This window comes from Silurus aristotelis (genome assembly GCF_946808225.1).
Source record: "Silurus aristotelis genome assembly, chromosome: 1".
Taxonomy (NCBI): domain Eukaryota; kingdom Metazoa; phylum Chordata; class Actinopteri; order Siluriformes; family Siluridae; genus Silurus; species Silurus aristotelis.
The window spans coordinates 8,574,604-8,593,914 of NC_139574.1; positions in this window are offsets into that span (position 1 = coordinate 8,574,604).

Below are 19,311 nucleotides of genomic sequence, written 5' to 3' on the forward strand. Positions count from 1 at the left end.
CTATGAGGCACGGCGGACCAGCAGTAATGATTGCTCGGCATTCAGAGTTGGAGCAAGCATTTAACCCGAGGACGATAGCCAGCTGGCTGTTTACCTGAAGTGATAAATGGGGCACATTAAAGGAAAGCTATCATTTCAATCCAATAAAACATATTTGGGATTTGTGTAGTTAGACAAAATTTTATATAAGGGCATTAAAAAACATATTTGGCAATGTCAAGTAAAATGGCACCAGAATATATCTGTAATATGATTTTATTGTATGCTTTGAAAGGGCTGAAGATGAGGGATGAGTTACCAATGTCATATGAAATGAAACTGAACGACTTCAGAAGGTCAGTCTTGCCGTGACAGGCCATGTGAGCAATACTACGGATACAGTAAAGCAAACAATTCAATTTAATTCATTTAAATATCAATTTTAACAATAGAAATTGTCCCAATGCAACTTTACAGAGATGAATCGATAACAAATGTAAAGTTCACCACCAGAAATCAGCTTTAATTAGCAAACCACTGGTTACAGTCGAAAGAAAGATCTCCCTGTGATGGTATGAGGACAAAACCTTGTGAGAGATCAGACCCAGAAAGAAACTCATTCTCATTTGGGTAACACCAAAATTTCCATTCATTATATTTTCATCATTGTTGGGGTTATCAACTGTTTACTGATAGACACTTGTACAGAAAAATATGTGATCAGGGCTTAGTCATTGGTTATGTGGTTTTTGGATTTCTTTTTGTTATTGGATTTATATATATTGTATTTTATATAATACATTGATAATCTTAATGCTAACATTTTTAAGACATTAATGCAAGCACATCTTTTTGTGGATTGTGGGATAACAACGTAATAAATGTTTCTGTGTGTCATTTATGTCAGATGAACACTACAGACCCTACACAGATGGCAAGCCATATTATGTCATTTTACAAGGGTGTGGATTAGTATTCACACCCTAGATTATTGTTAATTAATGCTATTGTGTGTATCCTGGCCACTCGATTGCAAAAGGTCTTTCTACCTTCCTGTAAATAGTATAAAAATGTAACCAAGTATAAAATTGTGTGTGTGTGTGTGTGTGTGTGTGTGTGTGTGTGTGTGTGTGTGTGTGTGTGTGTGTGTGTGTGTGTGCGTGCGTGTGTCAAATATTATTATATTATTTAGCATCTTATTGTTCTCTGTGCTGGAATATCTGATTAATATATTTGTTTCCAACATACATAAGGTTATTATAAATGCGCAGTGTTCTATATGGTGGATGTTCAGCCTGAATACATTCATTAGGTAACAACATTTCAAATTATTTTGTATTAATATATTAATATGATGTGAGGGTTAGTTACCAGCATGACACTAAAACAGGTAGTAGTAATGACTAATTTTTATTTAAGCACATGTCATAGCCCAAACTTCTTTACTTGAGCTTGAGTAAAAAAGTATAAACAATACTTCAACTTTTACCAGAGTATTTTAAAACATGAGCATCTTTTACTTAAGCGATGGATGTGTGTACTTTTGCCATCTATGTGTTAATTATGATGCATATTAATTGTTCATTAGAAATTTCGTTAACAAAATCAAGTTTGGCCGCAGTACAGATAAAAAAATCTGTTCCCATTATTATTTATAAACTAAAGAAATCCCATAATGCATGTTTTGATACTGTATTAATGACAAAGCAGGCTGAAAACAGGCTAAAACCACTTTATATTTAAAGCCAGTCTGTAAAATCAGAGAGCATGTTACTGTTTTATGTAAAATGCAATAAAATACTGTTAGAAATCACTTGGAATTCTGGAGTAAAAGGTTTCAATGTATACTGGTACAAATTCTGATTGTGTAATTGCTTCACACTCCATGCTAAGGGTTAAGTCGTAAAACATGCAGCACGCTGTATTCCTTTCATTTACGCAGATTTGTACAACAGCCTGAGTGTGTCTACCTCACTTTGTTCTGTATACATTAACTAACCACTGTCTATCAGAAATCATCAGTGTGCAAACCATTGCTTGGATTTGTGTGCTACTGGCAGCCAGCACTGTATAAACCCACATGTTTAGCCTGCTAAAAACAAATATTTGAGTTCAGAGGTCTGCGTGAGGGCGTGCTGAGTCAGAGAGAACCCAGCCCCAGCACGGCGTACAAGGAGGAGTTACGAGCTGTAACAAATCTTCTCGAGCATCTGTTCCTCTGCGCCGCCACGGGCTCTTAAGACTTACACACACAGCCATATTTCATCAGCAGCTGTCAGTCTTCTACACCTCTCCGACATGCTGTGTGTATGAGAGAAAGTGGACACAGAGGTTCCAAAATGAGGCAATATTTGTAACCTGGTGCATATTTGACCACGATGTGGCTTAGTGAGACGAAAAAGAAGAGAGCAAAATATGGAGAAGGAATGACATCTGACAGGTGATTGACGCTTGGGGTGGTGGAGTGATTTACAAAGATCGATACAGCCATAAATCCCGGGGCACTGCGGTTTGGCCATGCAGAACATCCAGCTTTTCAGGGTGTGAGTGATCTGGTGTGAAAGCCCTACCGAAGTCCACCAACAGCCTATCAATCACTGCTTACTAGAGCCCTGAAACCATACACACATGTAACACTATAACTGATTATCATGCCAGACTTATGTATCTACCACACACTCCTCATACCAACTAAGAGCTAAAAAGATCATCATCATCATCATCATCGTTATCAGCGTTTAAGGAATTTACATGCTGACATCACCAGAAATATGGTGCACTGACACCAAACGCGTCATTATTATATTATATGCTAATTATTATTATTAACAAAATGCGTTTTGATTTTAAAACATAATACAATAAAAAAAAATTATCTTAATTATATTTCTGCATATAATTACTGAATAAAATTATACATAACACTTCCACTTCTTGAAAATCTACCTGATCTGCAAAGGCCATGCTACACTGGTTCTATTTTCTTTTAAGATTTATTAACATTTAGAATGCTTTACTTTATGGTTTATTTGATATATAAAATGTAATAAATTATGTTTAAAGTTATTTTTTCACCTTGTGATCCCTCAAGATAAAAAACCTACAAAAATGCATTTATAAAAATAATTTTAATTCTTTCTTCTTCTTTTTTTTTTTGTAAATTAAATAAAAATGGTCTATTTATAATAATATTCATTATTTTTTTATTAATTTATTTACAAACTAAAAACATGGCAACAAGTAAAACATATCCAAGCAGTTGATAAATATTATAAATATTTAAATCTATTTTCTAGCATTAACTTACTTTATATAAGATTGTAGGGGTTTTTTTTATACTTAGTGAAACTCACAATGAAATAAATGTGACAAGTTTTTTTAATGTTAAAAAATAACTAAAACACGTCTGCTTGTTAGAGAAGTTTCCAGAAGAAGGGTGTTGATGTAGAAATGTGTTGGTGCTCTGGGAACCTGAGCAGGCTGCATTAATACCTGCTGGTATTTACTATAGGCAGGTGCTCTCGCTCAGAATCAGCACATCTCTATAAATAGAGCAGGAGTTAGTGCCTGTCTCAGCATCCCACCATCCAATGAACACATACACAACATATAAACAGCAACTAGCTCGAAATCTAAAACTGCACACTTGGGGGGGAAAAACACCCTTGTTTTTAGATTGTTAAACCTGATTCTTGACATGATTTTTATTCATAATTTATTAGCAACTAATATATATATATATATATATATAATATATAATATATATATAATTTGTTTGTTTTTTTAAGTACTTCAATATTATTTGAGAATTGAATACAATCATGGGTCAGAAGTCAGCCAAATTTTTACTGTGATTAACAGAATGAGCTAAAGGACTAAACAAAGATGTGGTATTAAAGATAAAATATATTTAGAATTGCAGAGCTGAAAAGGACACTTTAAGCTAGCACACTGACTGAAGATATAGGCATAATTCGCAAGAATTAGCTAGAAAGCTGAGAAAGAAAACGCGTAATTGGGCATGTTTTGTGGGTTACTCTCTTAGCTGCCAATCAGAGTGTCAGGGATTCACCCTGCCACGCCCCCCTCTGTAGCTGTCAGGGATTCACCCTGCCACGCCCCCATCTGTAGCTGTCAGAGATCCACCCTGCCACGCCCCCCTCGATAGCAGTCACGCTGCTTCCCAAGATTACCGACACCTGTGGCTCATGAAAGATCAGACTACATAAACTCACGTTCTTGAGTCACAGGCTGTCGGTCGTTGTATTGTCATGCAGGTAAATCGCGTGGCTGCTCAAACGCCGGGATTCACCGCTGGCTATTTCTCCGAACTCCATTTCCTTATTGAAGTACTCATTGCCGAAAGCTTTACTTGCATTGGGATTAGGCGTTTGACATTCGCGCTCATAGTGGATACTTCGTTACGAGCGGATGTCTGGGTTTGCTTTTGTTTTCATTGGTGTATGAGTGTTTTGTTTTTTGCACCTCAATAAAGAACATGATTGGACTTTATCTGCTTCCGTGTCTGCAGCCTGACAGAACGACCGACCTATACCGAACGCGGATTCGCCATTCCGCGATTCCGACCGCGACGGGTCGGCAGCTGAACCCGGCTTCGGATTTCCTCCGGAAGCTCAGTGCCGCTCCTCGCGGATCAGATCCACAGAAGCCGGATCATGAGAGCGCGGCTGCGCCACGCCCCTCAGAGAGCGCTGAGGGGATTACCGGCTCGTTACTCGGGGAAAAAAGACGAATTAGGCGGATTTCTGCAAGGCATCGGCAAGTATGTGGCTGTTAACATTTCCCGGTTTCCTTCCGAACGAGCCAAGATTGCCCTCTGTATTTCCCTCCTGTCTGGTGAAGTTCTTCCCAGAGCCAGCTCACTATGGAGAGCCAAAAGGGGCAAATTCGGCTCACTCGCCGAATTCAGCGGGCTGCTTCTGGGGAAGTTGGGGATAGAGGTGGTGGATCTCCACTAAAGTTCCCTTGAGGAGGAAGGTGCTCCATTCCAAGGTTCTCAAGAGCACGTGGCTCCGTGCCGGATTTCCCATGAGCCTGCAGCTCAGCCCCAATGTTTTAATGAAAGGGCTGCTTCATCTCAGGGTCTCTACCAGCGTGCTGCTGTGTTCCAGGGTTCTCGTGGACGCACCACACCATCTCCGAGCGTCGGCGAGCACACCATGCCGTCACAGAGCTTCTACAGGCGTGCCGCTCTGTTCCGAGGTTCCCGTGGGCGTGCCACGCCGCCACAGTGTCTCCAGGAGCGTGCTTTCCCGCCACAGAGTCTTCACGAGAGCGCCGCGCCGCCACAGAGTCTTCACGAGAACGCTGCGCCGCCACAGAGTCTTCACGAGAGCGCCGCGCCGCCACAGAGTCTTCACGAGAGCGCCGCGCCGCCACAGAGTCTTCACGAGAGCGCCGCGCTGCCACCTCCGGTCACAGAAGGCGAAGTGACTCCTCCGAGTCCCTCTCCAGACGACGCCACATCCCAGAGCCCCTTCCAAGGCGACATGCCCACGAAAAGCTCGGCTCCGCCTCAGGATCTCCAAGAGAGCTCCGCCCAGCTCCAGGTCCCTCCAGAGAGCTCCGCCCAGCTCCAGGTCCCTCCAGAGAGCTCCGCCCAGCTCCTGGCTCCTCCAGAGGGCACAACTCCGCTCCAGGCTCCTCCCGAGAGCTCGTCTCCGCCTCCGAGCGACCCCACGAGCTCGTCTCCGCTTCAGTGTCCCAAAGAGAGCTCCACTGATGTCGTGGACCTCCAGGCGAGCCCTTCTCCGCTCGTGGATCTCCAGGCAGGCTTCACCTCATTTCCAGGCTGCTCAGTGGGCTCCGATCTGCTCCTAAGGGTCCCAAGGAGCGCCCCTACGCCCAGGGGTTTCCCTGTGCACTCACCCCGGCTCCAGGACTGCAAAAGGGAAGTTGAACCGCGGCCCCGGGTTCCACCGACGGCGACGGCTCACCCCACAGTCCCGCAGAAGGCGACGGCTCGTCTCCAGCGCCCGCAGAAGGCGACGGCTCGTCTCCAGCGCCCGCAGAAGGCGACGGCTCGTCTCCAGCGCCCGCAGAAGGCGACGGCTCGTCTCCAGCGCCCGCAGAAGGCGACGGCTCGTCTCCAGCGCCCGCAGAAGGCGACGGCTCGTCTCCAGCGCCCGCAGAAGGCGACGTCTCGCCCCCGGGCTCCGCAGAAGGCGACGTCTCGCCCCCGGGCTCCGCAAAAGGCGACGTCTCGCCCCCGGGCTCCGCAGAAGGCGACGTCTCGCCCCGGGCTCCGCAGAAGGCGACGTCTCGCCCCCAGGCTCCGCAGAAGGCGACGTCTCGCCCCCGGGTCCTCTTCAGGGCGAAGGATCGCATCCAAGCTCCACGCAGGGCGAAGGATCGCATCCAAGCTCCACGCAGGGCGAAGGATCGCATCCAAGCTCCACGCAGGGCGAAGGATCGCATCCAAGCTCCACAGAGGGCGACGTCTCGCCCCCAGGTCCTCTTCAGGACGACGGATCGCCCACAGGATCCCCGCATGGCGACGTCGGTCCTCCAGGTCCCTCAGACGGCGACGTCGGTCCTCCAGGTCCCTCTGACGGCGAAGTCGGTCCTCCAGGTCCCTCTGACGGCGACGTCGGTCCTCCAGGTCCCTCAGAGGGTGGTACGACGTTCCTGGTCTCCGCCCGGGACGTCCTCCACTCCCCGGTCATTGTCATGGTTGGCGTCCAGTTCCGGTTCCCCGCCATGGAGATCGCTCCGGCTTCAATCCCCGCCAGGGGCTTTACTCAGCCTCCCGTCAGCACCGAGGGCGTGGCTCCGTTTCGGATCCTCCTGCAAGGTGTTGTTCCATGCCGGCTCTCCGCAGAGGATGCTCACCAGGCCTCCGTTGCTTCCAGGCGTCTAAGGAGGCCTTCCTCGGAGTGCCCTGGCCCGCCTGGCATAGGTGGGTTTTGGGGCGTCAGGTGTCGCCCCTGGATGGGGGGGTACTGTCAGGGATTCACCCTGCCACGCCCCCCTCTGTAGCTGTCAGGGATTCACCCTGCCACGCCCCCGTCTGTAGCTGTCAGAGATCCACCCTGCCACGCCCCCCTCGATAGCAGTCACGCTGCTTCCCAAGATTACCGACAGCTGTGGCTCATGAAAGATCAGACTACATAAACTCACGTTCTTGAGTCACAGGCTGTCGGTCGTTGTATTGTCATGCAGGTAAATCGCGTGGCTGCTCAAACGCCGGGATTCACCGCTGGCTATTTCTCCGAACTCCATTTTCCTATTGAAGTACTCATTGCCGAAAGCTTTACTTGCATTGGGATTAGGCGTTTGACATTCGCGCTCATAGTGGATACTTCGTTACGAGCGGATGTCTGGGTTTGCTTTTGTTTTCATTGGTGTATAAGTGTTTTGTTTTTTGCACCTCAATAAAGAACATGATTGGACTTTATCTGCTTCCGCGTCTGCAGCCTGACACAGAGAAGCACTAGCCAATTGCATATATCTGTGAGCTAATGCATGCAAAAGTGAGCAGTTAGCAATTTTCTTTGAGTGTATTTGAAAACCCTGTAATGAGTGCAGTTTAAAAAATGTTGTGATGGCTAGACGAGGCATGAGATAGCTCATTGATGGGAATTAGCAAATGACGAAAATGGGCAGAATCAAAATAAAATAAGAGATCTAGAGTGTGAGGTAGAAGTGTTTAAAGTTTAAAGTTACAGAATGCATTCTTTCATTCATTTATTAATTTATTTAATCATTCATCTGTTTGGGCAGAAGTTGACACACTTTCTCATGCCTGGGGGCAATTTAGAGCAGCTAATGCATCTACTGGTTTACTTTTGGGAGACAGGAGAAAATCAGGCAACTTATAGACAACTCACCATTGGCATTGTTGGATCATTCAGTAAACTCCACATTGAGAGTAACCTGAGGTCAGGACCAAACCCAAAAACCCTGGAGCTACAAGATGTTAAGGTTTCAACATTTTACTCTCGTGTCTAAAAATACTATTATGGAATATTTATAGAAGGATATTTCAAGTTTCATGAATTAAGATTTTATTTGTTAAATAGCGTTATGTACAGTATATATGTTGCAGTGATATGAAGACCTAGCCCACTTCACCTAAGATGGTAGGCAAAGTAAATAAATGGAAAAGAAAACAGGATAGTGCCTTAAAAGAAAGCCTTTGTGAAGTAGAACTGAACAGTGAGTAAGACTTCTGTACAAAAATGTAAAGGATATATATATAATTTTTTTTTTGTGAAGGATAATGAAAATCCTACTTTTATAGTATTATATATATATATATATATATATATATATATATATATATATATATATATATATATATATATATATATATATATATATATATATAAAATACTATGAAAGTAGTGTATGTTAGGTGTAGTAACTCTACAAAGTGCAGTGTGCAGAGTGTCAGTCGAGTTCAGGGTGATAAGAGAGTCTTTATAGAGTCCTAAGGGATCTGCATGGTGGACATATTCATGTTGAAGAGTCTAATGGCCTGAGGGAAGAAGCTCCTCCTGAGGCTCTCGGTTTTAGCCAACAGACTACGAAAGCACTTGCCTGGATGCAGCAGGCTGCACAGACAGTTGCCGGGGTGGGTGTAGTCCTTGATGGTTTTAGCAGATCTGGTACTGCCCTGCCTGGTGTAGATATCATGCAGAGAGGTAAGAGCAGACCCGGAGATGCACTCGGCTAAGCGCACCACTCTCTGCTGGGCTTTGCGGTCCAGGGTCGAGCAGTTTCCGTACCATGCTGAGATGCACCAAGTCAGAAAACTTGCTATAGCCCCAGTGTAGAACGTTTTTCGGAGTCGCTGGGGAGAGTCTGAATTTCCTGAACAGTCTCAGATGCTACAAAAGTTGTCAGGCTTTGTTCTCCTGAGCTTGAGTGTGATGAGTCCAGGTCAGAATCTCAAAGAGGTGTACTCAAATCTACCTGGAGCTGTTTACACTCCACAGAACCCCTGCCAAACATGAGTTCCAGTGCTACAATTTTCAGCCTTGTTATTAAGAGAAACGAGACCCAAAATCATGTTATTGCACTCAGTAGTGAACTTAATGATTGTATGACTCTATAATTATCTGAGATGTTGAGCCAAGTTATGAGTTGCTTAGGAGCTCTTGGTTCCACAACTTCATCCGACTGTATAAGACTTTAATAGACATTACTCATAATCCCACATTTCAGTGATCATGATATTTCTCACTCTCTGGTGTTTTTATGCTTTTATTGGTTTATAAAAATACTCTTGGTGCCACCCAGATGAGGATGGGTTCCCCTTTTGAGTCTGGTTTAAGTCTAGAGGGCATATTAGGATATAAGATAAGGTAAGATATACAAACAAATAACATAATATTGCACAAAAATGCAATAAATCTAAGTGCAATTTAAATCCTGTTATTGCACAGTTAAACAAAAAACAGACAGTATTAACAGTGTACATTGTGGTGACTGGTTCACTTGAAGCAGCTCTGGTACTTCTCCAACATTAATGATAGCTTAGCTTCCATCTTCTCTTCTCCCACCTCCTGAACAGTATCCAGGGGCATCACTTATTTCTGTCTGCAGTAGAGATGCTGCTGCACCAGCAGACCAATCTATAGAAGATGACTGAGGCCACCACAGAGTTAAAATAGGTCTTCAGTAGTGTTCCCTCCACTCCAAAAGACCTTAGTCTTCTTAGCAGAAAGAGTCTGGTCTGTAATTTTTTTTGTAAATTGCTTCTTATATGTCAAGTCCAGTCTGCTGTTCAGATGAACACCCAGGTATTTATAAGATTCCACTTTCTCAATGTCCTTTCCCTGAATGTTCACTGGTAAAAATGAAGTGTTTGTGCCTACAGAAATCCAAAACCAATTTGATGTTATTCCCTGCAATTTATCTGGAGGCCGTTTGATGTTGTCAAGGATGGAGAAGCAAATAATTTTTTTTAAGCCTATAAAAAAAACTCCTCATAACAAGTAATGTAAGGATGATAGAGCACATTAGGGTAGAGGTCATATTGGCAATTGAATGACTATAGATTTTTTAAATCAGACTACAGGGACTACAGAGGTACTGTAGCTAGAAACTCGGTGAAGATAGAAGTAATCTGAGCCAGATAATCAGTACAGGATCTCGGTTTAGAAATGGACATTCGGTGCCACCCAGATGAGGATCTCGGGGAGTTTGTCCTTGCCACAGTTGCCACTGTCTCGCTCATTAAGAATAAAAACTTTCTTTCGGCTTCTCCCATTAGAGGTCGCCACAGCGGATCATCCACATGTTTTTATGCTGGATGTCCTTCCTAACACAACCCTTCCCATTTATCCGGGCTTGGGACCGGCACTAAGGCTTGTGCAACCCTAATGGCTGGGGTCGGTTCCCTGACCGGGGATCGAACCCGGGCCGCAGCGGTGAGAGCACCGCATCCAAACTACTAGACCACCAGGAAACCCCATCGCTCATTAAGAATAAACTTACAATTATAATTAACAAAGGTATACATTGTTTAATAGCTTCTTTATCTCTGTAAAGCTGCTTTTGAGAAAATGTTCTTTGTTAAAAGCACTATGCAAATCAAGTTAAAATCTTGTCAGATATTAGTGTTTTGCTAGTATTTCTACACTTGTTTGTTGATGCTAATTAGTGCAGCTAAGCGACAAAACACTTTTGAGACAATGCCAGAAAATGACAGTTCTTCCTTTTTAAGCAATTTTCCTTCTTGAAAGAATTACTAACATTGTGCACTTTGTACAAAGAATATTCTGAATGAATTCTATGTGAATTAAAATACTTTAATTTGTGTAATAAGGACAATGACAGCACTGTTGAAATGATAAACATTAAATTAGTTCATGATCTGGATTTTATTAACTGAATTCTTCTTCTTCTTTCGGCTGCTCCCATTAGGGGTCGCCACAGCGGATCATCCGTCTCCATACCACCCTGTCCTCTATATCTGCCTCTTTTACACCAACTACCTGCATGTCTTCCCTCACCACATCCATGAACCTCCTCCTTGGCCTTCCTCTTTTCCTCCTACCTGGTGGCTCCAACTTCAGCATTTTTCTACCAATATAATTCATGTCCCTTCTCTGCACATGTCCAAACCATCTCAATCTCGCCTCCCTCACCTTGTCACCAAAACATCCTACATGTGCTGTCCCTCTAACAAACTCATTTCTAATCTTGTCCATCCTCGTCACTCCCAACGAAAACCTCAACATCTTCAGCTCTGCTACCTCCAGCTCCACCTCCTGTTTTTTACTCAATGCCACTGTCTCTAATCCATACAACATCGCAGGTCTCACCACAGTCCTATAAACTTTCCCTTTCATTCTTGCAGATACTCTTCTATCACAAATCACTCCTGTCACTCTTCTCCACCCACTCCACCCTGCCTGCACTCTTTTCTTTACTTCCCTAACACACTCTCCATTACTTTGCACTGTTGACCCCAGGTACCTGAACTCCTCCACCTTCTCCACCTCTTCTCCCTGCAACCGCATCACTCCACTGCCCTCCCTCTCATTCACACACATGTACTCTGTCTTACTCCTACTGACTTTCATTCCCCTTCTCTCCAGCGCATATCTCCACCTCTCCAGGCTCTTCTCAACCTGCTCTCTACTCTCACCACAAATCACAATATCATCTGCAAACATCATAGTCCAGGGAGACTCCTGTCTGACCTCGTCCGTCAACCTGTCCATCACCACTGCAAACAGGAAAGGGCTCAGGGCCGATCCTTGATGCAGTCCAACCTTCACCCTGAACCAGTCTGTCGTACCTACTGCACACTTTACTGCCGTCACACTGTCCTCATACATGTCCTGCACCACCCTCACATACTTCTCTGACACACCTGACTTCCTCATACAATACCACAACTCCTCTCTCGGCACCCTGTCGTACGCTTTCTCTAAATCCACAAATACACAATGCAGCTCCTTCTGTCCTTCTCTATACTTCTCCATCAACATCCTCAAAGCAAATAAGGCATCTGTGGTGCTCTTCCTCGGCATGAAACCATACTGTTGCTCACAGATGGTCACCTCTTCTCTCAGCCTGGCTTCCACTACTCTTTCCCATAACTTCATGGTGTGACTGATCAACTTAATTCCCCTGTAGTTACTGCAGGTCTGCACATCTCCCTTATGCTTAAAGATCGGTACCAGCACACTCCTTCTCCATTCCTCAGGCATCCTCTCCCCTTCCAGAATCCTGTTAAACAATCTGGTTAAAAACTCCACTGCCATCTCTCCTAAACATCTCCACGCTTCTACCGGTATGTCATCTGGTCCAACCGACTTTCCATTCTTCATCCTCTTAATCGCTGCTCTCACTTCCTCCTTACTAATCCTATCTACATCCTGCTTCACCAACTCCACATCCTCCAACCTTCTCTCTCTCTGATTTTCCTCATTCATCAGCTGCTCAAAATACTCCCTCCATCTTCTCAACACACTCTCCTCACTAGTCAACACATTTCCCTCTCCATCCTTTATTGCTCTAACTTGCAGTACATCCTTCCCAGCTCGGTCCCTCTGCTTGGCCAATCGGTATAAATCCTTTTCTCCTTCCTTAGTGTCCAACCTCTTATACAGTTCCTCATATGCCTTTTCCTTGGCTTTCGCCACATCCCTTTTAACCTGCTGCCGCATCTCCTTGTACTCCTGCCTACTCTTCTCATCACTCTGTCGATCCCACTTCTGTTTTGCCAATCTCTTTCCCCTAATGCTCTCCTGCACTTCCTCATTCCACCACCACGTCTCCTTGTCTTGCTTTCTATTTCCAGATGTCACACCAAGTACTTTTCTAGCTGCCTCCCTCATCACTCCTGCAGTAGTTGCCCAATCATCCGGCACCTCTTCACCACCACCAAGCCCCTGTCTGACCTCTTCCCTGAACCTCACACTACACTCTTCCTCCTTCAGTTTCCACCATCTTATTCTTCTTTCAAACCTTACTTTCCTCCTCTTCTTCTTCGCCTCCAAAACCATCCTACAGACCACCATCCGATGCTGTCTAGCTACACTGTCCCCCGCCAACACCTTACAGTCTCCAATCTCCTTCAGGTTGCATCTCCTACACAGAAGATAATCCACCTGTGTGCACCTTCCTCCACTCTTATACGTCACCCTATGATCCTCCTTCTTCTTAAAATACGTGTTCACCACTGCCATTTCCATCCTTTTAGCAAAATCTACCACCATCTGCCCTTCCACATTCCTCTCCTTAAAACCATACCTACCCATCACCTCCTCATCACCTCTGTTCCCTTCACCTACATGCCCATTAAAGTCTGCCCCAATCACCAATCGTTCTTTCCTAGGTACACCATCTACCACTTCATCTAATTCACTCCAGAATCTTTCTTTCTCCTCCATCTCACAGCCAACTTGTGGAGCATAGGCACTGATGACATTTATCATCATCCCTTCGACTTCCACCTTCACGATCATCACCCTATCAGAAACTCTCTTCACCTCCACTACACTCTTACTGTACGCTTCCTTCAGAATCACCCCTACACCATTTCTCTTCCCATCCACACCATGATAAAACAGTTTAAACCCACCTCCAATGTTCCTGGCCTTACTCCCTTTCCACTTGGTCTCCTGAACACACAACACATCTACCTTTCTCCTCTCCATCATATCAGCTATCTCTCTCCCTTTACCCGTCATAGTTCCAACATTTAAAGTACCAACCCGAACCTCTACTCTCCTACACTGCTCCTTTTTCTGCCGTCTCTGTAGACGCCTTCCTCCTCTCCTTCTCCTCCTTCGGCCAACAGTAGCCCAATTTCCACCGGTACCCTGTCGGCTAACGATACCTGTGGCGGTCGTTGTTAACCCGGGCCTCGACCGATCCGGTATGAAATTCTCATTTGTGATCCGCATATTTGATTTGGCACATGTTTTACGCTGGATGCCCTTCCTAACGCAACCCTCCCCATTTACCCGGGCTTGGGACCGGCACTAAGAGTACACTGGCTTGTGCCCCCCTAATGGCTGGGTTATTAACTGAATGGATTTTATTAACTGAATGCAGATTAAATTAAGCAAAAACAAAAAGTGATACAATGATTCTTGGAAAGGTTCGTCCACAGCAGCAGCAGCTGTTTATGCTTAATTGAACTAAATGGCATGATTGTGTGCTGCAGTGCTGATTGCATGAATGGATACAGAGCTGTCAAAAACTGACAGTATAATTATTTGCTTTCATAACAAAGGGCTGTGGTTTGTCAGGACCAGTTTTGCTATGTACACACAATCAGCACTGAGATTCATCCTCAATAAAGCTTTGTGTGCTTGAAAATAAGGCAATCTGAGTCAGAGCTTTGATGGTGTCCCTGGATATTTGTGCTGTATTTATACGTGCAAATTGCTTCTTAAATATGTAAATTTTCGTACGTTTGGAAAGTTACACAATTTTGTATGCAATCGGTGCACGACTGCGAGGGAACGTGAATAATGGAGTGTACATTTACATTATACATGATGTTTTGAAATGATGTAAAGTTGGCACATGAGCACATGTATTGTAGGTGTGTGTCTCATATTTGCACATCTTTTAGAGAAGTAACCATTCAATAATGTAAAAAAAAGAAATTATAATAATAATAAAAATCTGAAACAAAATGCAGTCAGAGAGAGCAAGAGTGTGTGTGTGTGTGTGTGTGTGTGTGTGTGTGTGTGTGTGTGTGTGTGTGTGTGTGTGTGTGTTTGTGTGTTCCTTTTGGAAAGCCTTGGCTGATCAAGAATTGCAATTATATTACAATTGAAAAAAATAAAAAATTATATATATATATATATATATATATATATATATATATATATAAATATATATATATAGATAGATAGATAGATAGATAGATAGATAGATAGATAGATAGATAGATAGATAGATAGATAGATAGAATATATATTATATATATATATATATACAGTGAGAAAAATAAGTATTTGAACACCCTGCTATTTTGCAAGTTCTCCCACTTAGAAATCATGGAGGGGTCGGAAATTGTCAACGTAGGTGCATGTCCACTGTGAGAGACATAATCTAAAAAAAATAAATCCGGTAATCACAATATATGATTTTTAAACTATTTATTTGTATGATACAGCTGCAAATAAGTATTTGAACACCTGTCTATCAGCTAGAATTCTGACCCTCAAAGACCTGTTAGTCGTCCTTTAACATGTCCACCTCAACTACATTTATTATCCTAAATTAGATGCACCTGTTTGAGGTCGTTAGCTGTATAAAGACACCTGTCCACCCCATACAATCAGTAAGAATCCAACTACTAACATGGCCAAGACCAAAGAGCTTTCCAAAGACACTAGAGACAAAATTGTACACCTCCACAAGGCTGGAAAGGGCTACGGGGAAATTGCCAAGCAGCTTGTTGAAAAAAGGTCCACTGTTGGAGCAATCATTAGAAAATGGAAGAAGCTAAACATGACTGTCAATCTCCCTCGGACTGGGGCTCCATGAAAGATCTCACCTCGTGGGGTCTCAATGATCCTAAGGAAGGTGAGAAATCAGCCCAGAACTACACGGGAGGAGCTGGTCAATGACCTGAAAAGAGCTGGGACCACCGTTTCCAAGGTTACTGTTGGTAATACACTAAGACGTCATGGTTTAAAATCATGCATGGCACGGAAGGTTCCCCTGCTTAAACCAGCACATGTCCAGGCACGTCTTAAGTTTGCCAATGACCATTTGGATGATCCAGAGGAGTCATGAGAGAAAGTCATGTGGTCAGAAGAGACCAAAATAGAACTTTTGGATCATAATTCCACTAAATGTGTTTGGAGGAAGAAGAATGATGAGTACCATCCCAAGAACATTATCCCTACTGTGAAGCATGGGGGTGGTGGCATCATGCTTTGGGGGTGTTTTTCTGCACATGGGACAGGGCGACTGCACTGTATTAAGGAGAGGATGACCGGGGCCATGTATTGCGAGATTTTGGGGAACAACCTCCTTCCCTCAGTTAGAGCATTGAAGATGGGTCGAGGCTGGGTCTTCCAACATTACAATGACCCGAAGCACACAGCCAGGATAACCAAGGAGTGGCTCTGTAAGAAGCATATTAAGGTTCTGGCGTGGCCTAGCCAGTCTCCAGACCTAAACCCAATAGAGAATCTTTGGAGGGAGCTCAAACTCCGTGTTTTTCAGAAGCCTGACTGATCTAGAGAAGATCTGTGTGGAGGAGTGGGCCAAAATCCCTCCTGCAGTGTGTGCAAACCTGGTGAAAAACTACAGGAAACGTTTGACCTCTGTAATTGCAAACAAAGGCTCCTGTACCAAATATTAACATTGACTTCCTCAGGTGTTCAAATACTTATTTGCAGCTGTATCATACAAATAAATAGTTAAAAAATCATACATTGTGATTTCTGGATTTATTTTTTAGATTATGTCTCTCACAGTGGACATGCACCTACAATGACAATTTCAGACCCCTCCATGATTTCTAAGTGGGAAAACTTGCAAAATAGCAGGGTGTTCAAATACTTATTTTCCTCACTGTATATATATATATATATATATATATATATATATATTTGTTTTTTTTTTATCTATCTATCTATCTATCTATCTATCTATCTATCTATCTATCTATCTATCTATCTATCTATCTATCTATCTATCTATCTATCTACAGTATCAGTCTGTCCACCCATCCATGGCATTGTAAATAGGTCAAATGTACTCACTCTAGCTGTGTTACAACAGAAGTCAGTGGAAAATACCTTTAAAGACTATTATATGTGTGTATCTCTTAGAACAGAATGCATATTACACAAGAATGTGTATGTGTTTGTCTAATAGTATAGGATTCAGCATCTGCAACCCTGCAAACCATTTGCTACACAAGACAGTACTGGAAGAAAGTGCTATTTGTGCTTTTCCACATACTGTTCTGTATGAGCTCACAGTCTATGATTCACTAATTGTGCTTTGTGCTATTTGTCAAGGTTCAAACTCATAATCTCTGGACAATAGCATGAATATCTTTTTTATTGCACCACTCAAAAGTGTGTTTGTTTTAATATCCAATTAGATCTGGATCATTGTCAGCCTTGTAATATATATTCTCTTTAATTTAAACACAGGCTTTAGTTCTGTTCTATCACTGGTTTCTAGCATTTCAGATTGTACTGATTTGATGAATATTGCTGGCTATTGGAATCGTATGAGTGGCAGGAAATATAGGTCCTTGTGCTTCCTTCCATATTATCATCAAACTGTCAGTCAGAAGTTTGGGCTTGGAGGGAAAAGGGAAATTCCAATGATTTGTAAATCATGACACAGAGCCACATGGCCATCAGCTACTGTTTACAGCTCTCAGAGAAACAGCACCAGATGTTATTTATCAGCACAGATCCGGTGGCCATGAGCTCATCTCTGTATATGTAGGGTTCTAAATAAACATCCGTAGGCTTCAAAATATGTTATTATATAAACATTAAGTGTTCAAGGTTATCTATTTACAGAGTCCATTCATTCTGATCGTATATATTGGTTATATACTTGGTTATTTTCAAGAGACATGGTGAGTGTGTTAAACAGATGTTAGGAGTAAATATCATGTATTTGCAAATTCTCTGTGCATCTGTATAAAAACAGAACTAAACAAGCCAGATGCGAATTTGCCTATGTTGCACATTTCTCTTAAAAACAATGTTCCCACATTTTCTAAATTTAAATAAAAAATAACAACACACCATTTTTAATATCCATTTATAGTTATATTTAATGTTGTGGTAGATTTATGAACCTTCAGTTAATTACCAGCCTCAGTGGCAGTTGGTATTGTTACTTTGTTAATTTGTAATTAATGTTTTTTTCCTCAGATCTTTACAATTTATGTCGCTTGCTGCTGGAGGAGTCACAGAGTATGGATTTCACTGTATGATGTAACATAACAAGGCTCTCTTTACTTCTCCTAAACCAATCACTTCCTTTTTTTCCCTGTCATATTGAATATTCAAATTAAATTTCAGCTTCAACTACAAAGACATTTTATGTTGTTTTTAACAACCACTGCAAACCGTAATCTACCACATGTCCGATATTTCCCTTAGCACCTTGCTATGTCTTGTAAAATTAAATGGTCATCATCCTCTATGAAAGGTATTACAATGTGTTCTGTTCTGTTCTGTTCTGTTCTTCCTCAGCACTCAGTCCTCACAAAGATTTATTAAGTAGCACATGATTACTGTCTCCTGTACGACATACAGAAGCTGATGTGCTTGAGATAAGTCACATGCAAAAACCTACTGTACCGAAATTGGTAACTCTGTGCTTCAAGTAAATGTCTTTTTGATCCGATTCAGATTTTCCACAGGCTAATTACTTCTGCAGGTCAGCTGGAGGAGATTGTAGGCTTGTTGCTTTATGGCACACTCATGCATTTGGGACAATGGAGCTTAGGATTTAAATGGTACAATCTGGTGTGTCATCCATCAGAGAATGATACAATATTGTATCAATGTTATTATGTTGCTTTTGTGCATATTACAAAGGAAAAGACACATTTGCTGGGGTGATTTTATAAGAAACTAACAATGGTGTGATGAGGCTTGAAATAAAATAAAGAGTTTTCCAACCTGAAGTTGATTATTTTTTCCAGCACATCTTCAATGTCACGGAATGACCATGAAGGTTATCGCTTGGGTTATAGCAGCTACAAACATAAGCACTGTAGAACTATACACTCCATTGACAAATGTAATGGGACACCTAACTTTTTCACCCATGTGTGGTCTTTCCCCAAAGTGTTAACAATGCCTTTGGATGCAACAGCATGACAATAACCCTGTGCACAGGTGTAGCTCTATGAAGATTTGGTTTACAGAAGTTAGAATGGAAGCTCTTGAGTGGCCTGCTATAGAGCTCAACCCTATTGAACACCTTTGGGATGAATTGAATCACTGACTGCACCCCAGGTCTTCTCACCTCACCTACATCAATACCTGACCTTACCTTTGTGGCTGAATGAGCACAGATATCCACAAGAACACTATATAATCTAGAGGAACATCTTCCCAGAAGAGTGGAAAACATTAAAATCTCATGTTCAGGTGTCCAGAAACATTTCTCAGTCAGCTAGCTTACAGTAGCTTTAGTTAAGTCCACCGGTGTTGTAACTGTAATTATGTTAAATTTATCAACATGACAATAATAATATTTTTTTAAAATTCAAATATTGCACATGAATTACAAATCAACTTTCTATTTTACACCATTAAATAACATTAACATGCATTCATTGTGAAAACCTTGGAAACATTTTGAAGCTAATTGTCAAGATTCGAGTACATCTCT